This window comes from Ambystoma mexicanum, chromosome 10 (assembly GCF_040938575.1).
Source record: "Ambystoma mexicanum isolate Mex_15411 chromosome 10, UKY_AmexF1_1, whole genome shotgun sequence".
Lineage (NCBI taxonomy): Eukaryota > Metazoa > Chordata > Amphibia > Caudata > Ambystomatidae > Ambystoma > Ambystoma mexicanum.
This window is the reverse complement of record NC_090932.1, coordinates 434565443-434583464: the sequence shown is the minus strand read 5'-3', so window position 1 is coordinate 434583464 and position 18022 is coordinate 434565443.

The following is an 18022-nucleotide window of genomic DNA, read 5'->3' as shown; positions in this document are numbered from 1 at the left end:
GGTGGTCTGGTAGGCATCACGTGGGTCAGCTGGGCGGGTCCGTGCGAGGTGAAGGTCAGTTCGGGTCTGGGAGAGGCGACTGATTCTGCCTAACTAATCTACACGCTATCTTCTGACATGCAGTAAATAAGAACCCATTAACTATACCTTGGTATTGAGAGAGGCCTATACATTGTACACACTTATTTACATTATCCTGCCTCAGACCATTGTAGAGGTGAAGGGTGTGGGGGTCTTGCCCTCTAGGTGGCTTACTGGGGGTTGGGCTTTAACAGTTTCCTGTTGTGGCACTTCAGAGCGAGAGGGGATCGATTGATTCGTGTTGGTTTAAGGCAGGATATATGACACATGAGATCAGTTATATTGGGGGCGCTATAGAGTGGTCAGCAAGGAAGGGTCACTATTCTGCTACATCAAAGAAAGGTTAGAGGGGCACAGGGTTGAACTCTCTAAAGGTGGGGGTGAGAGGAGTTGGGGCAGATTTGTGGAGACGGATGGGCCACAAGTCATGATTCGGCCCGGTCACACACAGAGCAGTGATCTCAGAGGAAGGATGAAAAGAATACACTGTTTGCTTGCAACAATGCGAGCCAGAGCAGCTGTGAGAAATGGGTTTGGGTGGCACAGGCGTGGGAGAAGGAGGTGGGGCTGTTAGTGTTCGCTATGTGTGGCGCTACAGAGGGGATAGAGGCTTCACAAATACCAGAATGCGGCCTAGTCCAAAGATGGAGTCTGGGGTGCACAAAATGGAGTCCAAATGTATCTTGCAGTAGCCCCGCTTCTGTAGGTGCCACAGATTCATCCACTGGGACCAGGGAAGGGCAAGGAGGGCGTCCCCCGACTATTGCAAGAGCAGGTGGGTCCCTTCATGTTGAATGTATGGGGACGGGGGGGCAAACTGACCCCCTTCTTCCTTACAGTAGTAAAGCTGAACTGTGAGGGTGAATTTGAAGTAGTGACAAGTGGGTGATTGCCTTTGCATTGTTCAGCACAGGCTGCAGAATTAATGGTGCTTATCGCTGCACTTCAAAGATATGAGGATGAGGAAGTGAAAGTGTACTCTGACTCCACCTGTGTGACGTCAACTGTACATGCAGGTTTATCATGCTGGAAAAGGAGGGGCTTCCTCCTCGCAGACGGCACACCAGTACAACATGCGTCCCTATTGGATAAGCTTATTGAGGCACTTAGACTCCTATTAGCTATTGCTGTCGTGAAATGCACAACCCAGACTAAAATAACAAACATGATTTCTCGCAGTGACGAAGCCACACATGTAGAAGCCAAAATGGCAGCATATTTTCCAAACATTTCTGATTTTGAAGTAAAAAGTGTTAGAAAAATGTCAGGATGGTGTATCGGTGAAGGAGGGTTTTATCATGTTGTCTATTATTCAGTTAATTATTATGCATATGGCACAGATCGTGAACACAGGTAGAATTGTCTTCTGCTGTTTAATACAATGAATGCCATATTTATAAACATTCGAAAACAGGCTGTAAGAGCACATAAATGTACCCTTTAACCCAAGTTAGCAATTTTTATGAGTCCCTCGTACAATTTAATGAGCACTTGGCTGTATGGGTTGAGTGATGTGACCACCGCACGCTGGACTACCCTCAAATAACTTCAGATTTTAGAGGGTTTCTGAGCTGGAAACTTGTCTGAGATTACAGGACGGCTGATTCCAGAAAACCCGAGAACGTGGAACTCGCCCAGAATTACATAACTGTTCATTTCAGAGAATTACCCAGGACCTGGAAATTGGGCTGGAAATGCATTACTGCTGCTTTCCGAGAATCAGACGCGCTTCTGAGGATAATATAATTTCCAGAAAACTACCTTTATGGTTTGTTTTAGCCAGCTTGTTTAACATTGCTTCTCTTTCCCTAATAATTAATGTACATATATTGTTAATTCATGTTCTCTATAAAGCGTGTACAAAAAACAAATTTTCGGTTTGTTATTAGAGAAATATTGAATTTGTCTAATTGAAATTTTTTCATGATAAAAGAACTAAGGCACACATTAATTTACTGGAACAAAGTACTTTTCAATGCATTTTTGCAACAGGGTGCCTTACATTTTGTACATTTTAGCACTATGGCAAACATTGCCATTGTTCAAAAACTCTCTGCACAAATAGGATTTCTGCACTAAACCCATGTTTGCCCATGTAAAACTGCACTTGCACGGATGCAAAGCTTCTGTGACCCCAGAAGAATATGTGCATGGGCAAAGACATTCTAAACACATGCACACATCCATGGGCATTCGGAAAGGGTTATCTGCTTTAGAATTCTCGTATCAGCTCATTCCCAAACCTTGCTCTTCAAATCTACAGGCTCAGGTCGGCCAACACTCTCACGGGGTCACAATATGCTAACATTCGGACCAGGCTAGGTGCTGTGAGACCACTCATGTGGTGACCGGTTCAAATAAATATTGGATAACATACAAGCAAAAAAGATAGATAGTGAATGAGGGGGGGTGATAATAAAATAGATGTTATCAACCTTCAGCATATCAGGTGGCAGTTATGCAAACTCATGGGGGGTCATTTTATAAGTCCCAGGGCAGGAACGCAAGGCATAAAACACTGCAGTAAATTGCCCTTTAGGGGCACGAAATGTAACTTTTCTGAATTGCATTTCTACTCTCTCTTCAAAAACAATATGGTTTAATGCCAGCATTGGGGTCATTTTATACTTAATATAAAATGCATGCAGGGGGGACTGCCGACATTTGCACTTACGTGCTGTTGCATCCCCTGCATGCAATCTTAAGTATTCACAAGGCAGAAGGAAATGTTAAACAGTAGAATGGGGCATGCTCCTTTGTACTCTTTAGTTTTCCTTTCAGTTTTGTAAATAACGAACTTTCACCTCCAAACTTCACTTTCTGGGATGAAAGATGAAAAGGGAGGCTGCTTACTTGGAACGTGGGTTGGAGAGAGCTAGCTAAACAGAAAAGGGCAGAGTAGGTGGCCACCCTTATGTTGTTCTGACTTTGCCTGGCGCCCACCCAGGTCTGTGTACATACCACAGGACTCACTTAAAACCCTACCTCTCATAACCGGTACATCTAGTTACCTCACATAGGCCTGGTTCACCAAGGAGCAACTGATGAGCAACACAGAAGGGACAGATGAACAGAAGAGCACCAAAGTCACAGTAGGAAGGAAGAAGAAAATAAAGAAAGAGGAGACATCCATGTGAAGGCCAATGCTTCTTAGTACCATCAACATGATTCTGGTGATGATAAGTCTCGGGCCCTTGACAACTACAGTCTTTGCTGTACCTTATTGTCTGTTGGTACTGGGAGTGAACCTTGTAACCTTGTGATGTAAAGGGAAGAAGAAAAATAACTAGCAACAGTAAGTCGTTTCTTTGCATGTTTCTGGGTCCGCCTAGCCCCCTACTCCCTTACGCCCACTGAAATGTGATTGGCCTGGAGGACAAGTTTTCTGTTATACTGAGGGGATAGCACCCTCAGTGTTTGCCGGGAGTTAATCTTGCTGGCTAAAGAGAGCGGGTAAGTGCGCCCTGTGCAGGGGAGACACCTGCCTTTGTTTAAAAAACAATCTGGGCTTTTTCTAGTCTGCTTTGTGCTTGTGTGCACTCCAGTGATTTCTCCCTGTGGTTTCTCTGCATGTCTCCAGGTCCACCTTGCCACCTCCTCACTTCCCGTCCACTGCACTGTGATTGGCCTGGAGGTTAAGCTTTCTGTTGTACTGAAGGGATAGCACCCTTGGTGTTTGCTGCAAGTTAATCTTGCTGGCTAAAGAGAGCGGGTAAGTGCGCCCTACGCAGCAGAGACACCTGCCTTTGTTTTGAAGTTAATTTGGGCATTATCTAGTCTATCATGTTCTTGTGTGCACTCCAGTGCTTTCTCCCTGTGGTTTCTTTGCAGATTTCCGGGTCCGCCTTATCCCCCTCCTCCCTTTCCACCCACCGCCCTGTGATTGGTCAGGAAGCCCAGTTTTCTGTTGTACTGAGGCATAGCACCCTCTGTGTATGCCGCAAGTTAATCTTGCTGGCTTAAGAGAGCGGGTAAGTGCATCCTGCGCAGCATAGACACATGCCTTTGTTTTAAACTAAATTTAGGAATGTTCTAGTCTGTTTTGTGTTGTGTCGACTTCTGTGCTTTTTCCCTGTGGTTTCTTTGCACGTTTCCTGGCCTGCCTTGCCCCCTCCTCCGTTCCCGCCCACGATACTCTGATTGGCCTGGAGGGCCAGTTTTCTGTTGTACTGAGTGGATAGCAAGCTCTGTGTTTTCCACAAGTTCCTCTTGCTGGGTAAAGAGAACGGGCATGTCTGCCCTACGCAGCAGAGACACCTGCCTTTGTTTTGAAGTTAATTTGGCCATTATCTATTCTGTTATGTTCTTGTGTGCACTCTGGTGTTTTCTCCACGTGGTTTCTTTGCAGATTTTCTGTTCCGCATTACCCCCTCCTCCCTTTCCATCCACCCACTGGAATTAGTCAGGAGGCCTAGTTTGCTGTTGTGCTGAGGGAATAGCACCCTCAGTGTTTGCCACAAGTTATTCTTGCTGGCTAAAGAGAGCGGGTAAGTGTGTCCTGTGCAGCAGAGACGCTGTCTTTTGTTTTAAACTTAATTTGGGCATTTTCTAGTCTGTTTTGTGCTTGTGTCCACTTCTGTCCTTTCTCCACGTGGTTTCTTTACACGTTTCCTGGTCGCTTTGCCCCCTCCTCCCTTCCCACCCACTGCACTCTGATTGGCCTGGAGGGCCAGTTTTCTATTGTACTGAGGGGATAGCAAGCTCCGTGTTTGCCACGAGTGAATCTTGCTGGGTAAATAGAGCGAGTAACTGTGCGCTGCACAGGGGAGACAACTGCCTTTGTTTTAAACTTAATCTGGGCATTGTCTAGTCTATGATGTGCTTGTGTGCACTCTGGTGCTTCTCTCTCTGGTTTCTTTGCACATTTTTTTGTCTGTCTGGCCTCCTCCTCCCTTCCAGACCCACCATACTCTGACTGTAGAAACCAGCACATAATAGACTAGCTAATGCACAAACTAAGTCCAAAACAATGCAGGTATCTCTGCTGTGTAGGACACAATTACCCGCTCTATTTAGCCACCAAGATTAACTTGCGACAAACACAGAGGGTGCTATCCCCTCCGTTTTATAGAAAACTGGGCCTCCAGGCCAATCACAATGCGGTGGGCGGAGAAGGAGGAGGGTTCAAGGAAGACCAGGAAACGTGGAAAGAAACCAGGGGGAGAAAGCACAAGAAGGCAAACAAGCACAAAACAGACTTGATAATACAGACATTAAGTTTAAAACAAAGGTAGGTTTCTCCACTGCACAGGGCACACTTACCAGCTCTCTGTTGCCAGCAAGATTAACTTGCAGCAAAAACCAAGTGTGCTATCCCCTCAGTACAACAGAAAACTGGGCCTCCAGGCCAATCAGAGTGTGATGGGCGGGAAGGGAGGAGGGCACCAGGCGGACCAAATAAAATGCAAACATACCACGGGCAGAATGCACCTGAGTGCACTATAAGGAAGGCATGGGGCCTCATTACACGGAAGGCGGTAATGGTTAACGGCCACCGTTAATGTAACGGTGACCGTTAACCATTACCACCTTACTACGAGGTCCCTTAGCGGGTTGGTGCTTTAACGCCTGCTTTTTGCAGGCGTTAAAAACCAACCCGCTCGGGGACCTCGGAGCTAATTACGGCACTGCAAAATTGCGGTGCCGTAATTAGCGCCTTCCCCATTCCCATAGAGCCCTATGGGGCAGAAATGGGAATGGGGAAGGGCAATGGCGGAAGGGGGATTTACCGCCCCTCCAACCTTGGAATGGGGCGGTAAATCCCCTTTCCACCAAGGCGGTGCCGGTATTTTACCGGCATGAGCCATGGTGCTAATAGCGCCATGGCTCACCGCCTTCCGTGTAATGAGGCCCATGGTATCAGACAGTAAAACAGACACAAGTGATCAAAGTTCACTTGGGTTAATTGACCTTCAATCGTGTTTGAAAAACACTATCTAAACCTAAATCTAAGGATGGGAGCAAGCTACGACCATCACATAATAATTATAACGCAGTCCTTGTCGAGTCTGTCAAAATTAAAGGGCCTATACAAATAAACCTATTGCCAATCCATAACTCTAAATATAAATAGTGTGGGAAACAATTGTTATGCAAAATAAAAGTGTTCAAGAAATGATATGTCAGGATATTCAAGCCGTTGGCTTCCTTTCCCCATGTTTTCGGCACTGGGCAAGGCGGCACACGCTCTCGCTTCTCTAGCACAAGGATGCAGTTCCAAACTTCCACATCAGGGCCGTCTATGTCAAAGTCTCTTTGCATTAAAAATCTCTTATTTTAGAGGGCCTGATGCAACACGACAAAACATTAATGTTTCTTTCTTTTCAGGAGTTTCACTTATACAAATGATCTGGTAATTTACTGTTCACCCCAGGTGTCCCCCCCGCCGGACTCGACCCCACTTTAACACACAACCTTCACTTGGTACTTTTCCAAACGTTCTCTACTTTATCAAAATCGTAGACTTTCGACTGTGCGAGGGGTTTTGCTTTACCCGTCGTCAGACCACTTCGATTCACATTTATTCGTTCTCTTTCAATTGATCTCCCTCTGCCAGGCTCAGACCAACTTTATCTACTTTTGTCACTTCTCAGCTGGGGCGTACTTTAGAGATGCCTTAGATTGAGCACCCATGCGGTGCCGGACCACTCTGTCAAAGGTATTGTAGCTTGCTTTAAAGTTCAATCACTCATCAGCAGTTCAACTTCACTTACGCCTCTTATCACACATGTTTTAACAATGTTTGTTCCAGCACTTGTCATACAATGTTGCTGGTTGCAACCTTGGCTTCAACACAGGCCAGTCTTGTATCGGCCTCCCCAACTCACCGGCTGTGTTGATGTCACTGATGCTGATTTGTTCTTGGAGCCAAGGTTGTTACAACAGTGGCTGGTGATTCTCCCCGCCTTGATTATTGACGCGGGAGGTCGCAGGTATCTCCGGTACACAATGCAGGATTTTTCAGCCTGTTTTCCTGGTCTTAAGCTTTTTATTCTTGAGGTCTCTGGAAAGTAATGGTTCCTTGCCGAAAAGGTCAAGGGAACTTCCCACCTTGTGAGCCCCTTCAGTTTTGCCCTCATTCCTTTCTCGTTCAGCTGCCGTCTAAGAACTGCTGTTTCCTTGTGTGCTTTGCCTTGTTCTGAGTGGGTAAGTGTGCCCTGCACAGCAGAGACACCTGCTAATGTTTTAAACTTAATTTGGGCATGTTCTAGTCTGTTCTGTTCTTGTGTGCACTCCGGTGCTTTCTCCCTTTGCACACTTTCTGGTCTGCTTTGCACCCTCCTCCCTTCCCACACACCGTACTCTGATTGAATGGAGGCCTAGTTTCTGTTGTACCGAGGAGATAGCACCCTCTTTATTTGCTGTGAATTGATCTTGTTGGCTAAAGAGAGCGGGTTAGTGTGCCCTGTGCTGCAGAGACACCTGTCTTTGTTTTAAACTTAAATTGGTCATTATCTAGTTACTTGTGTGCACTCCAGTTTTTTCTCCCAGTGGTTTCTTTGCATGTTTCCTGATCTGCCTTACCCCCTCCTGCCTTTCCACCCACTGCACTGTGATTGGCCGGGAGGCCCAGTTTTCTGTTGTACTGAGGACATAGCACCCTCAGTGTTTTCCCTGAGTTAATCTTGCTGGCTAAATAGAGCGTGTAACTGTGCCCTGCACCGCAGAGACAACTGCCTTTATTTTACACTTAATATGGACATGTTTTAGTCTATTGTGTGCTCTGTTTACTCCGGTGCCTTCTCCCCGTGATTTCTTTGTTCGTTTCCTGGTCCGCCTTGCACCTCCTCCCTTCCTGCTCAACACACTCTGATTGGCCTGCCGGCTGTAGGGAAATGTGATAGGGAAATGTGTTCCCTATTGTGAATTTCAACAATGGTAGCTCCACATTTCATCATCCACATTTTAGCAAAGTTTTGAATTTTAACTAGGGCCAAGGGTGTGAGACTCCTGTGTGAGGCTCAAGCTGTGCCTAACAGATGTCCAATTATAAAGCATATGAAAAATAAAGGGTTCCTGTAATGCTACTGTTCCTCCAGGTAAGAATCAAATATATATAACACATTGATCATTGCTTTGAGGCTGGAAAGATGCTTATTCACTCAGACTTCCACACAAATATACATGTATTTAAAAATGCTGTAACTAGTAATACTGTGTTCACATAAAAACTCCATTACATATTTCTATTGCAATGTAAATCAGAATCCATCCATTTCACTCCATCACACATTCACACTTAAGCATACACAACCTTCAACATTTAAGCTTTTGATCTTGGCTACATAGTATATATAACCCTCTGACATAAATCTTTCCAACTAGTTCTTGTCACCTCGATCTAATAGAAATGTGAATATCTGCTCTACAACAGATTGGACTCGGAGACACGTGTTTCAGATGGTTATTCTGGGCTTCAGGCCTCGCCCTCTATTTCACCAACGTTCTTCAGGACACTAGTGGGGCACAGATAGTGCCTCATCCTAGGTATATGGAGTGCGAGACGTCATCTATCAAAATGAAACATTAATACTTTATTACCATTTGGGTTCTAACCAGCCTCATTCCTTGTCCAGAGAAACACAAATAAATTGTGCATGTAATTCTTGCATAATTACATAGATTCACACTCACCTCCAATTCAAATCATGGGGCTAGTGCAAACAGGTAGATCCAATTCTCAATGCTCCAGTGACCTTGTAAGTTATTAGCAGAGCCTGTTAACCAAAGGCAGAGGGTGAGGAAACCTACCTCGCATATTCCTTATTCACACCCATCACCAACAGTAACGACATGGTACATGTCTCCAATCTACTATGAGGTTATGAACTCTTCAAAGATGGCCACTCCTACCCAATGCTGCCTAGTATTATTAATCCATTGTATCAACAAGATAGTTTGTCAATCAATGGAACCGTCCTCCTAGGGACCCTACCGTCAAACATATATATGTTTTTATATTTTTTAGTCAGCACATGTTCCAGATTCACTTACCGTGGTCACCGCATGGGTAGTCCCGGCTACAGAAGGGGAACTGAGGGGGAACCTCTCTACTCAGGATGTGAGACATGACAGAAAAATCAATATAAAAACAATAAAAGCAGAGATGGAATCATCCGCTCCTTTTCTTGTGGCTTCACACTTATTGCCATTTGGCCAAATGTGCCAGGCTTGCATCATCTGTGCTTTCATCTGTGGTTATCACTCCCCTAATGGTTAGCGCAATACTGGGAAAATCCCTCAGTGCCACAACATGTCTAAAATATGCAACCATCATAATTATCCTGGCAATTCATGTTGCTCACTAGATTAGGAGCTCTTATGTTTGTTCCAAAAACATTTATTATTTGCTGTGTGGGTGAATCAGCCGTTACCAACCTGTGTCCGAATGGAAAAATCAGCCGTTGTCAACCTGTGTCCGAGTGAAACCGCACCTGATCTCACCTGAGCAACCATATCCAACTCCAGTGTGGCTCTCCTTTGAGAGTCTCGCAACGTTGAGAATATTTTACGTGCAACTCCAGGCATGCATGGTGACAGAAATAACACCTAAAGCCACCCAGCACTTACTTGTGCTTGTGTCTTTGCTGTGTTCACATCAGTTCGCTCACCAACTGTCCTGGGTGCTTCGTATTCCGCCCACTCAAGCCAGGGAGATATTCTTCCCGCATGGGCATAGAAATGGGACTGAGGTAGCCCTATTTAAAAGCCTCAGAGGTGGGGCATAAAAAGTGTCCAAACTACCACGTCACAAATGTCAAAGGGGTTTTGCTTTACAGTCCAATCCTGACTAGATATTTAACTCAGGGCAAATTTTAAAAAACTTATTTCACAGATTACGTGCACAATTCAGAATTCGTACAGGCTTTCTATTCCATTATGCCCCGCTCCAAAGCAAGCTGGGAAACTAAGTCGCATGTTTCCAAACGTAACCTAGTGGGGTGAAGATCTGTCATCACTCTCGGACCAAACCCGATATGCTGGTTTTCAAAACAGTCTTTTGTATCCTGGCTGTTGCCAATTCTGACCATTATTCAATATTTCAAAAAGACCTGGCATGGTTTTTATTACAGACCACAAAACCTCAAGCACCTGGGGGTGACATAGCCACCCTCCCTCAAAAAATCGAACAGAGATGGATTAATTCCCCAGATACAGTACGTCAAGGTTTGAACGTGTCTGTGGAGTGGCATAAGTTGGTCTGAGCCCAACAATGGAAGGACATAGCTATAAACATGAAAAACATGAAACTCTGAGGTGACAATTTTGACTCACTTAATCTTGTCTCATAAGACAGTGTGGGCATTATTTCCTGTCCCGAGTCCAGGATTTCTTGTAAGAATTGATTGGCTGAATCACTTCCACAAAGGAACTACATCCACTCGCTTGAAATGAGAGCTAGATGAGGATATTCATATGGAGGAAGCAGTTGCACCCCGTGCTGATGACAACAGAGATAGCTCAGGACCCAGAGCTGGAGGGATGAGATTGGTGTACTCTTCCTTTGACTAGCACACTGCCATAGATATTGAAATGGTGTGTGTATCTGGGATAATAGTTGAAATATTGAATAATTGTCAGAATTGGCAACAGCCAGGATACAAAAGACTGTTTAGTAAACCAGCATATCTGGTTTGGACCGAGGGTGAAGAAAGTAGGGTAAAATTTCATTTCATACGCCCATTTGCCTAGCATTTAGTAAAAACGAGTAAAGAAAAGTAAGTCCTGAAATTAGTAAAAATGCACATTTTATATGTGTGCTAGAAGAGGTTGAGGATAGGTACTTTTCTCCTATCACTATTTAAGAAAATGTAAATCATTTGTAATGACTGACACAGGTAGCCAAGTAACAATAATGTCAAAAGAACTGGTGAAAAGTATCAATGAGGGGAAATCCCCACAAAATCATGTAAAGTTGAGGCAAAATGAAGTCCCTGTGCACGAATTCAGTGAGGAAGCGATATCTATCGAAGGTGTCACTAAGGTTGACATAAATATAGGGACACATCAGCTGAGACAAGAAGTGCTGGTCACATCCATTAATGAGATACCCTTTCTCATAGGGACAAATCGCCTGAGGATATTATTGCCCCACATTGATCGGGTAATTGGGGTATTGTGGTTGTTAGCTAAAAAGCCATTGAGACCTAAGATAATAATTACCCAAAGCAACAGTATAAAAGAATGCCACACCGTTGCTACATCAGAAAGAGCAGTGGAAGTATTTCTTCAGAATGGCTGTGTGGAGGATGAAATGTGAGGAGAAAAAGAGAAGCAGTCTTTGGAGATTTATTTGGACCCTAAGAAAAACTGGCAAACAGAAATAGATGAAAACACATTGGCCCTCATTACGACTCTGGCGGAAATCGTGGTGCTAAATGCACCATGGAGCACGGCGGAAAGCTGCCGATAGCGCCATGGGGGTTGGCGGATTTACCGCCCCATTCCGACCTTGGCGGGGCGGTAAATCCCCATTCCCCATTTTACCCTTCCCCATTCCCATTTTTGCCCCATAGGGTATAATGGGAGTGGGGAAGGCGTTAATTACGCCACCGTAAAATACGGTGGCATAATTAACAACAAGGTCCCGTAGCGCCATGGATTTCTCCGCCCGGAAAAACCAGGCGGAAAACGCTCCATGGCGCTACGGGAACTCGTAGTAGGGCGGACGGGTCCGCCGCGAATACCGCTGGCGTAAACCCACTCCGCCAGGGTCGTAATGAGGCCCATTGTGTTTTTTGGTAAATGAAGAAAAATACAAACCAAATACTACTCCAGAGTTAAATCAGGAAAAATGCATTTCAACAATTGTAAAAATACACATGAGAGAAGGGAATGCTGAAATGATTATGGACACTTTGCCGCTTGAGCATGAAAGGAGTTTCATTAGTGTAAAGGTACTCCAGCAAATACTTGACAAAGAGGAGATCCCAACGTTTAAAATAAAAAAAACACATCTTTGGCCTAGATAACCCAGAGTTGGGACAAAGAATTGTAGGAAGATGCTTGTTAAAGATTACAATCGTCACTAAAAGCATTCATCACAATTGTGTGGGTCGTGAGCGGAACACAAAACAATTTTTATTTGGGAAATGACATCATGTACACAATGTGTATGGTGCTAGAATTTCTAAATCAAAAGGTCTGGTGCAGATTGGGTGGAGCAGCACCTAAATTTGAAGCCAAGAGACAAGCTTATCATTGTGCCCAAATGGCACCATAAGCAATTGTGTTTCAAGTGAAAAAGGATGTTACCATTCCCGCATTCACCAGACAATTTACAGTAGAAATAAAATACAGGAAGGGACAAGAGATAACATATTCTGGGGCATTTGTATGCCTAAATGAATCCATAAAGCAACAAGGGTTAGAATGTGAATATACACCACTGATAGAGATTGGGGATGGACCCATTCAAATCCTGGTGGACAATAAAGGATGTCAAGTCATTCATTTAGAAGAGAATACAGCATTAGGAATAGCAGTACAGAACTCCAAATATACTTCTGATTTCAGTAAACCAGTGATCGGGAACACCCTGAAAGCTACATGACTGCACACAGTGAATTACCAGAATCATTGGAGTCAAAGCCTATAGGAATCATTAAAATTCAGTCTGTGTACCCTTATGAGCCAAGTGAAATGGTATGCTGTCATCAGATTGATTGTATTCTATTTGAATTAGCTGAATCTAAGAGAGAAAAGCAGCATATCAAAGTGGAGGTCAATATTCCAAAATATTTGAGGGTAGCGACTCTCCAAAGAGACACAGCCACACGGTTAGAGGAAAGTACAGAGGTTCCTCCTTTGGAGGATTTCCCAGAGTTTTCTAAAATGGTAGAGGAGCATATTCAATCTGTAGATGCTTGCATGAATGAAGAGAAAAAGACCAATTGTGGAAAATATGAATGGAGTTCAAACAGGTTTTTGCCAAAGATTCCTATGACTGTGGGATGACTGATTTGCATGTTGCCACACTGCCAGAAGGACATGGTAGGCAACCATGGCATGTTTGGAATCAATAGCTAAAATAATCAAACATTTTATATCTAGAGGAATCATTAAGTCTACTCATAGTACATCAAATACTCCTATATGAGGTGTGCTAACACCCATGAGCAATTGGCGCTTGTGTGCAGATCTACGAGAATTGAACAAAAAGGTACCTGTTTCAAGGTGGATCGTTCCATTTATTGATCAGGGCCTTAGTCAGGTTCATGGGTCAAAGGTATTTACCACCTTAGATCTTACAGCTGGATACTGGTGTGTGCTGCTAGCATAAGACATTCAAAATGTATTTTCATTTTCATTTGACAAATCACAATATGCATGGTCCCGGACCCCTTTTGGGTATGTCAATAGTGGGGGCAAGTATAGGATATTCCTGAGCAAGACACTCCCAGATGCAGCTGAAAGAGGAACAATAGTTTATGTGGATAATGTGTTAATCAAAAACGAAGATGTGATAAGCCATTTCAATGAGATTAGACATGTACTCAGTCAGCTACAGAAGGCTGTAGCAAAAGTATATTTACAGAAAGTACAGTGGTGCAGAAAAAGGATAAACTTCTTAGGCCATAAAGTGACAGAGCATGGATTAAACCCACAAAGGAAAAAGGTGGAAGTGATTCAGAAACTAAAAGATCTCACTAACTTGAAAAGTTTAAAGAGTTTGTTAGGAATGACAAGTTACAACAGAAAGTTTATTGAAAATTATGCAGAGATTACACAACCTTTGACAAGATTTCTGAAACTTGATGTACCTTGGAAATGGGAAAAGGAACAAAGTGAGGCTGTGGCCATGCTAAAAGGGTGCCTAATGAAAGGGACAGGTTTGGCATATCCAATGAAAATCCAGGATATCTTTGTAGAAATAGGATTCACATACCAATGTATGTCAACAGTGTTATATCAAAAACATGATGCATATAACAAAACCATTACATATGCTAGCAAGGCATTGTCACAGTTATATACCAGATGTAATGAATGTGAAAAAGCACTTTTGACCACAGTCTGGGCATTACAAAATTGTTGTCCCATAACTCAAGGGAAGCGGGTGATTGTTGAAACAAATCACAAGCATATGCAATTTTTGCAAACTAAGAGGATCAGATCAGGGAATCTGGCCCAGTGAAGAATCACTTCATGGACATTAACACTTCAAGGATTTTCAGTAGAAGTGAGATATGGACAACATCAAAAGAACCCAGTTGCTCAAGGGCAAGCAGAGTTGCATGATTGTGCAGCTGTCTGTGGGCCTGATGACACAGAGCTAGAGACACTTTTAAATTAATTTGAGTAATCCCCACACAAGGCTTTCAACAGAGAAACATGTAAGAATTTACTGTGTATGTAGATGGATGTGCATACCACGTAGAAAATGATGCTGCAAAAGAACTTGTGGCAGGAATAGGAAATGGGTGGTTTAAATGTGACAGCATTCCAAGAGTAAGCATGAGGATAGGCCCCAAAAGCAGTCAAGTGGCAACATTGGCTGCTATTCATAAGGCAATATCTACAGCAGTAGAAATAGACTCAAAGAAATAGTTTTAGTCTCTGATTGTGCGCGAAATAGTTTTGTGGAGTATTTACCTGGCTGGAAGGTCAAGAAGCCATTTAAACATGCAATATGATTCAAGCTATAGGCAAACTTGTGTCAAAAAATGACCTGATAATCCATTGGTGGAAAATACACAGTCATTTGAAAACCAGGTGAGGATATGGGAGGAAATGATATACCAGAGCAATTACCCAAAATTGGAGCTATAATGGGGGAGTTATTTTCTATTGAATACCTGCTTGGTGGAAACAGGTGGATGCAATAACAAGTTCCAAAACTCCGAAAACAGTTGAACAGCCTGTGACACAATGGAGTTTTGATATTCCAGATCAAGACTTGATTGAAGCACAAAAAGAGGATCTTATTCTATGCCCATTTTACTGCTATTTGTTAAATGCAGAACAACATCCACTGAATGAAGAGGACTGCAAAGTGAAAGAGGAATTGAGGGTGTTATTAAAAACCAAAAGAGAATTAGGTTACAAGATTGACTGGTGATCAGAGGATCTGTGACAGGCCAAATCCAATGGGTAGTGCCTTTGTAATTTTGGGTATTGATGTTACATCATGAACATGATGCCATAACTGCAGGCCACAGAGGGTCACAGAAGACTTTCGAAATTTTAAACGATTATGCCTATTGGCTACACATGTCTCACGATTTTGAGCTCTTCACCAGAGGTTGTTCAGTCTGTGCACAGTTTCAGCCTGCACACCTGCCCATGGAGCACAACTAATGAAAAGGGTTTTGACACTCCCATGGTCTGATTTGCAAGTAGATTATCTAGGGCCTGTGGGAGATCAGCAAGGGGAAACAGGTACATGCTGACAGTCATTTGTTTAATGTCTAATTGGGTGCAGTGCATTCTAGCTTCAGACTGCTGTGCACAAACAGCAGCCACTTTACCTGTGAATCATATTTTTTCAAGATTTGGTTTACCTCAAAGAACAGAATCAGACTATGGAACTAATTTCACTAGTTCATTAATGACAAACATGTGGCAAATCTTGGGTGTAAAGAGAAAGCTACACATGTCTTACCGGCCCTCCTCTTCAGGGGGAGTGCAACGGTGTAACAGATCGATAGTTGACATGTTGAAAATGAAACAGGATCTACCTGGGATTTGCGGCTTCCATTGGTACTAATGGCACTCATGTCGATGCCCTCTAAATCAACAAATCTCAGGCCCCACGAAATGTTGACAGGTAGAAAAATAGTTTTGCCACAACACTTGCTCTACAGAACAAATAAACAGGTTCTTGTAAATGCATCCACAATCCATGAATATGTGGAAGAACTGAGAAAGCACTTGTTTTTTAGCAGCGAAATTTGGAAAAGGCCGCTGACAGTGCAAAGTCAAATTACAATGGGAAGACATCTATGAAAGAATATGAGATAGGAGACCAGGTTTATAAATTCAACTTTGGGAAAGGTAAGCATAAAAACTCTAAATTTCTTGCAGCATGGCAAGGGCCATACAGAGTCGTAGATAAGGATTCACCTGCAGTCTACAGAATTGCTAAAAAGGAGGGAGAATGAACAGTGGAACAGTTTGTCCAGGTTAATCAGATTAGGTCCTTCCACCCGAAACATGAGGTGAAAAGGCTAGAGAAAATTGAGACTATCAGTGAGTGAAAGTAAAGCGTTTCCCTATTAAATAGAATTACCATAGCAGGTGAATAGGTGTAAATAGTGTGAAGATATAAAAATGGGATTTGAAGAGATATAAAGGGAAAGATATATCAAATTAGTGAACAAAGATATAAATAGGTAAAAAAGAGAAAGGGGTTTTCTAAATAGGTAAGGGCTTAACTAATTTGCATTATTTGTGTTAGATGTTGTGTTAAGATTGGTTATGTTTGAAACAGTTGCCTGAAAAAGTGCTGTGTTGCATTAGTGTGTTTAATTTATGTTATTTTAGAGGGTCCTAAAGAGATGACCTCGCTGCATTGTATGATGTTTAATGTAAAATGTTAATTTTGTGCATAATTAAATTTGATTTCAGATATCCAGTTGAAAGGGACAAGTAAATGGATTGTTGTACTTGATTCTTACATTGTCTTTTCTTTTTACTATTGAAAAATAATTGTTTTCCCCGCCATTGCACCGGATCCTTGGAGTGCGCTGGATCCCTGGAGGATGCTACTGCAATGGACTCTCCTGGAAAAAACTCTGGACCGAAAAAGGGGGTGAAGATGGTGACCCTGGAAGTAGTCCCACCTACAGAGGATGGAAGTTCACTACACCAAGAACAGTTTCCTGAAACATTTCTGACCTACAAAGGATGGAAGTTGAATTCACCAAGAACAGTTTCCTGAACAATTTCTGACTTTACTGTTAAACATCAAAATCAATAATTTCTTCCTTTAATATTTAATAAAAAAAAGATTTAAAAAAAGAAAAACAATTCTAAAGAAAAACACAAAAAAATAGGACAGCACCCATTAAAGGAAGATAAAAGATAAAGGTGATCAGAAGATGAAAATATAAGATTTCAACAAAACATAATGATAAAAAAATGATTTTTCAAAAATATATGTATATATGTATAATATGTTTTTTGTGTATGAATATTACCAATCGTATGTTGTTTGTTTCTTGACTATTAAGATCAAGGTAAAATTGTGCCCAAGATCACACCTTGATTATGTTGTGATTATTGCATGTTTGTTTTTTTCTGCAGTGATTTTGGTTGTGTCCAAGCAGAAAAAAAGGGAGGGTGTGTAGGGAAATTTAATAGGGAAATATTTTTCCCTATTCTAAATTTCAACAAGGGTAGCTCCACATTTCATCTTCCACATTACACACTAACTGTGATTTTATTTACGTGACTGTTTTTTTTACTATTGTTCTACTGACCTATTTGCCGGATTCCTTGCTCCCAAAACGTCCTGTGTGTTACATTCTACATAGCCTTATTACATCAATTGGGGGATCAAAGTTTAGGGTTTGCTTACTCAGGAGATACTTTGCCTAATAGTCTTTCTTCTGTGACCGCTTAGATCTGGGTCACGTGGCATCCTCTGCTTGGCATTGAAATAGCTGGTTGAGAGCAGCTTAGAGTCTGATTCAAGCTCTAATTTTAGCACTAACTGTGATTTTATTTACGTGATTCTGTTTTTTACTATTATTCTACTTACCTGTTTGCCTGATTCCCTGCTGGCAAAACTTTCCATGTGTTACATTCTACATTGCCTTATTATGACAATTGGGGGATGAAAGTTTAGTGTTTCCTTACTCCTGATAGTCTTTCTTCTGTGACCGCTTAGATTGCGGTCACGTGGCATCCTCTGTTTGGCATTTATGTGTTTTCGTAATCGGCGGTGCAGCGGACGGGTGCAGTGGGTGCGCCTGATGTGCGACGAAAGCACACTTAA